Source organism: Natator depressus, chromosome 3, assembly GCF_965152275.1.
Source record: "Natator depressus isolate rNatDep1 chromosome 3, rNatDep2.hap1, whole genome shotgun sequence".
NCBI classification, from domain to species: Eukaryota; Metazoa; Chordata; order Testudines; family Cheloniidae; genus Natator; species Natator depressus.
The window spans coordinates 202,160,158-202,166,409 of NC_134236.1; positions in this window are offsets into that span (position 1 = coordinate 202,160,158).

Sequence of the window (6,252 nt, forward strand, 5' to 3'; positions counted from 1 at the left end):
TACTACCTATCATATACATAGGATGGTCCTTTCAGTACTCTGTGATCTGTCTTGCACATGGAACTATCAAGCTCTGAGGATCAGTTAAGGACCCAGTCCTGCAAATGCTTATTGCTATTGTTGGACTATTCACAGGCACGAAGTCACACTGAAGTCAAAGGGACAACTCCTGTGCATAAAGTTAAGCACAGGTATTAATCTTGGCACTTAAACATTAGTATTTTGGGGAATATTTTCATTTTGATGTTAAAATAATTGTTTTAATAGCTATTTCTCCATTATTAACACTTTAGAAAGGCCTGTAAACGTGCTTCCTCGCTATTTTATGAACGTGGCATTAAATTCTGGGCAAAAGTGATTACATGCCATTATCTACTTGAAACCTGAATTATCTGTGGGAACGTTTGATACTAAAATCTGTAATGCTGAATCCTTTGGACTTGGGTTTCAAGATACACACTTCACAACTGCAAAACAAAATCCCTCTTCATTGGATAGATAGGTCCACTGGAGTTAATGGTGAGACTCCCATTGTCTTCAGTGGGGTTTGGCTCAGGCCTGTAGTGCTCAACTGTTCGCAAAGTGCTCGATCCCTGGACAGGGTAATCCAGGTACAGTCATAAAATGCTGACAAGTTAAATGGCATGGATGCACTTAAGGAAGTACGGGACCCAGTACGTGGGTGACTTCCACTGCCCCAAGATTTCATGCATCCTGAGATGCTGAATTTGTCACTACAGAATCACTGCTAGGTGTTGTTTGTTTGGGCTGTCGTTGGGCCTGATTCTTCTCTCACTGGGTCTGGTTTTACTCCAGTCTCTCTGTTGGCTGAAGTGGAGTTATTCCTGATGCATACCGGTGTATGCGCATGAGGGTTCAAGTGGATTGAAACAGGAGGGGGAGCTGTGGAGGAGCACCACAAACCCAAGCCAGGGAGAGGAAGGGGAGCATTCCCTCTTCTTATAGCAGCACTGTTCCCCTTTCTTTAGCCTTCTGTGGGAAGAGTTAGACCCAATGGTGTTCTACTAGTGAAATTCACTCGTGGTGCATAGGGATCATACAAGGCCTTCTATGCTACTTAATGCCTGCTCAGGAGCTGCTAACAACAGTAGTAAGTAGTTCTTTTCATCAGTAGATCTCAAAGCCCTTTACAAAGGAGGTCAGTGTCATTATCCCCATTTTACAGATGGGGAAACTGAGGTCCGGGGGAAGTGAAGTGACTTGCCCAAGGTTGCCCAGCAGGACCGTGGCAGAGCCAGGAACAGAACCGTGGGCACTTCAGTGCTTGTCCAGTGCTCTACCTACGAGGCGACACTGTGTTGAGATCAGAGAGAGGCAGCATGAACCGATCTTGCAATCCAAGGTGCAGGCTGTGTTAGGCTGTTGATTTTGAAGAACTCTACCTTTGCTTCATGCCATGGGGAGTTCTGCCTACACGCCACAGCATGCTAGAGCTGCTGGCAGCAGGAGGGAACCACGTGGTATGCTGTGTATATATGAATGTTCGTGCAGTAAGATTTTGAAATGTTTCCCACTCTAGCCCGGCTTGAAACACATTTTTGCTGTTCCAGCCCTTAAATAAAGACACACTTTTGTATTCAAGGAAGGCTGTCGCTGGGATTGTGTATCGAACACACGGTATCTTTAACTTCCATTGTTTTGCGCTCATGTTAATACTTTGCTACCCTTCAAACAATGGTGCCCTGCTGGTGCAGGGAGGATGGCCCTACATACTCATCCAGGAGCCTGGAGGACGTCTTTCCCCTGGTTTTCCTTTATAGTCGTGCACTCTCAGAAGTCTAGCAGCGTGCCAACCATCCTCCCGCCCAAGGAGTGCTGGAAATGGTACCCCGTACAGCCCATTGACATCACTCCGAAGTGAGTTAGAAGGGGTCACGCTAAAGATTCTTCACCTCAGGGGTGGCCAACCTGGGGCTCCGGAGCCCCATGCAGCTCTTCAGAGGTTAACATGCAGCTCCTTGTACAGGCACCGGCTCTGGGGCTGGAGCTACAGGCGCCAACTTTCCAGTGTGCCGGGGGGTGCTCGGTGCTCACTGCTCAACCCCTGGCTTTGCCTCAGGCCCTGCCCCCATTCTACCCTCAGCTGGCCGTGCCCTCGCTCCTCCCCCACCCAGCCTCCTGCACGCCACAAAACAGCTGATCAGGAGGTGCAAGAAGGGAGGGAGAGGCGCTGACCGGCGGGGCTGCTGGTGGACAGGAGGCTGTTATGGGGGGGGGGGGGCTGCTGATGTATTACTGTGGCTCTTTGGCAACATACATTGGTAAATTCTGGCTCCTTCTCAGGCTCAGGTTGGCCACCCCTGCTCTACCTCCTGGTCTTTGCCAGCTTGAGTCTCATCCCCCTGTATGGAATATTGCCCACCGCCTCTGTGATGTGTTTAGCGGGGGACACATTGCCAGTGTTTTTCTCTGCACCCACAGCTGATTTGACAAGCAATATGCTGCCCCTACTGTTACAAAAGCGCCATAGCCTCCATAGTGACCACAGGTATTCCAGACCTCCATTTTTTTTTCCCCTATTGTCCAAAAGCTGGCACTTCCAACAGCACCACGCCCCCTAGCACCTTGCTGGGGCATCGGTTCATGACTGACTCAGGGCTTGTCTATTCTGGGATCTTACTCACTAGGGTCTTACCTTGGTTTACAACTGGCAAGCGGCACTGATACAAGGAACTTAGTGCGTCTACAGTAGGAACTTGCATTGGTGCAGTTATGCTGCAAAGCAGGAAGGTCCTGAGAAGGAAGGATACCAGGTATCGCTATAGGCAGCCCCCTGTGCTTTCCCTGGAGGCCTCAAAGTCCTGTCCAAGCAGTAATACGGCCCAACGTTTTCACTTCTTCATAATTAGAAAATGGAAGAGCAGGTGACCTTTCAAAGGGGCATTGCTGTCCCTGAGCCACCAGTTAAATCGGATCAGTTGTTTGTGAATTCTCAGTCTGACCCCGGGCATTCTCGCGGAACATGAAATAGCGCAGTGCTGCCCTGGTGGCACGTACAGCTCTGACGCTTGTGTTTTCACATCTTCGTCAAAAAGCTTCCTTGCTTCTCCGTTCCCCTCTTGCAATGCCACTTTGTGGGACACCTTGCATCAAAAGCAAACTAAACGGCAGGAGAGGCTCTTCATGAGTTTCTGGTATCTCAGTCAGAGCTTTTCCCCGGGGGATGAGATGCTTTGTGTAGCTGGGCCCTGAGTCTCGGGTGCACTGGGGCTATTGCTTTGCCAGAAAAAAGCTGCCCTTAAGCTAGGTGAAAATCCTCTCAGTTCTACTTCCTGCAAGTGCGTGTGTGTTAAAGGTCCCTGCTGTGACCGTCCATAGAGGGCATGAGTCTATGACAGGCACCTGCTGGAGTGTTTTGGCTCTTTAGCTGCTACAGCTCGAGCTAATGCTTTTAGCCCTGGTTCAGTCCCTGCTGCATGGGACAAATAGAGCGAGCGTCTGTCACACCAGCAGTACGAGGGAGCATGACCAGGCGTGGCGGAAGTGCCCTAAAAGTGGGGGGTGGGGGACACAGGCGCCTGAACTGTGGTGCTGCCCCTAAGGCCCTGCTCCTGCACTGCCCCTTCTCCCCGAGCCCCTGCCCTTGTGCCACCCATTCCCCTGAACCCCCATCCTCAGACCCCTGCTTCTCCCTGAGCCGCAGCCACCTCACCACCGCTTCCCCGAGGCCCTGCTCCCATTCTGCCTTTTCCCCCCTCCCCGCTTGCTCCTCTCCACCCCTCCCCCTGTCACTCACCCTTATGGCCAGTAAAAAGTGGGGGGGCATGGCCCGCTGACACACACACACACCCCGTTCCGGTGCCCCGATCATGACCCACTATTCCAAGCCATTGTAATAGCCATTGGCAGCTAGTATGGCCTGCTTTAACTCACACCCCATGATGAGCAGCCCCAGGATTGGGCCAACGGCAGCTCAAAGCCACCTTTTGTATTGCCACCCACGCTGAGCCAAGTGCTGCTTTGCTAGACCCCACGAACCAGCCCTTTGTGTGACTTGGCATTTCAGTTACTGTGTGCTACAGCCTGCTTGCTTTACTCCTACAAAAACCCTGCTGAAGTCAGTGTTTGCTTGTGGATACCAGCTGGTTTACGCAAGTGAGTAATGGCTGCAGGATCAAACCCTTCTAGTTGTTTACATGGCACCAAAAGTGCCTACAAAGTCCCTACCCTGAATTTAAAGGGAAACTCCATGGAAATAAGATTTTTGCATTCAGAAACAGAGGTATTGTCTAGACGAAAACAAAATTAATTATGAAATGAATATTTGGGCTCTAAATAATAGTCCATTGTTGCCACCCTATTCTGTATGTCACAAAGCAAAATCAGATCAGGATAAAACATTACACATGTCTTGCATAGCTGGGGCCTGCTCCAACTCCCAAGGAATTCCAAGAAAGAGATTTACCACTGATTTCGGAATGGGGTCCTGACCTATAATACATGTGTACAACAAATAGCATGCAGTGCACAGACCATAGGCTTGTTTAGACCACAGGCTAAATAAACGTGTTTTTGCTTTTATATTCCTTGTAGGAGAAGAATTAACTTGTGCTCACTCTGGGGTTTGATTGGCCTATCCAAAAATGTTTCCTCTTTTATTGGCTTTTGATGAAATTCTCCAGTTTTTTGGATACTTCCATTGTTAGGTTCCTTTTAAGAATTCTTTGCCTTCCTGGTGGGGAAACACTCAGCACCAGAGCCTTTACAACCTGGTACCATCTCTTTCTATTGCTCCCTCCTAGCTTCGGCTTATCTCACTGTGTCATTAAGGAATGCAGGCCTCATCCTTAACATTCCAGCTCAAATAGTCAGAGGCTTTGACTCAGATCAAGGGAGAAGCCGAGGTGGGATCTGTTTTAGATTTCAAAACCCAACCACATACACAGTCTGTGCAAAATTGCCTGATCAAAACACATGCCCGAACTGAGATCCTGGCCATTCCCTTTGCCTTGTCACAAGAAGCCTTGGTAGAGTTGGAGAGAGGAGAAAATAAAAAAGTTAAAGAAACAGCCGAGGCTGGTGATGTGTGGATGAAAGCAGGTGGATGAAACTGACACACAGCAGAGTTTACCGCCTGTTTACAGCAGATTGCAATGTGTGTCTGATTCAAAATAGGGTGGTGGCAACACTATCTACCCCTAGGAGCCTTCATCAGTATGACCGTGGCTATTTATTACTAGTCAGATCAGGTCTCCATTGTGCTAGGCACTGTACTAACCTGTGGGAAGGCGTAGTCCATTCCCTGGAGAGCTGACCATCCAAAATGCAGACAACGGCTGGGGAGAATACTGAGGAGGAAGAAAGGCAGGGCCTGATCCTGCAAGAGCGCTCAGCACCTTACAGGACGTGCTTGGTGTCTTTCTGAATTGGGCCCAGGCAAGGCGCTGAGCACCTTGCAACACCCACTGACGTTAGCAGGAGTTGCGTGTGCTCAGCACTTTTCAAGGTCAGGCCCGTAAGGGGCAAGATTATGTGTTGATTTTCACCCTGCTTGAACCGAATGGCCCCGTTGCTAGTTACCGTGCTGTCTTTTCAACTCTCCAAAGGCTGTCTGGTTTAACTCCTGGGGTGAAATCACTGGGGCTGAGTGAAAAGTGAGGGCAGAGCTTGGCTCAGAGTTTAGTTGGGCAGCCTTTTAAGAGTGTGATTAGTCCATTTTCCCATGAAGATACATTGCCCATAAGTACCAAGCTCGCAGTAGCAAATGCTCCAGCAGGACTTCCTGGCTCAAGGCAAAAAGAGTGCATCGCCCTGTCATGAGTTAGTCTGGAGATGAGGGAAGTCCAAAGAAAAGTAGCATTTAATGCTTTGAGGGTGGAGTTTTCATGAGCTCTGAGCACTGGCCTAACTCAGCTCCCATAATGAGCGCTTTGGCTAATCCCACTTTAAGTGGTAATTGAATCAACTAACTGGGGCAGGTACAGAACAGCTGAAGCCACGGATGGTTTCCTACCATGTTGTTAGCAGGAGCCCAGGATACACAGTCAGGTGAGAGGGCAAGTCTACATGAAGATGCTTTATGCTGACAGGAGAGCTTTCCCATTGCTCTCCCGTCAGCATACCACTATCTACACGGGGTGTTAGGTCGGTATAACAACGTTGCTCGGGGGTGTGGATTTTTCACACCCGTGAGCAACACAGTTATACTGATATAGGTCTGTAGTGTGGATCAGACCTCAGCGGGGCCGCTTGTGTGAGTAAGGCAGCAGGATCAGGCACTAGGTCGGGAAA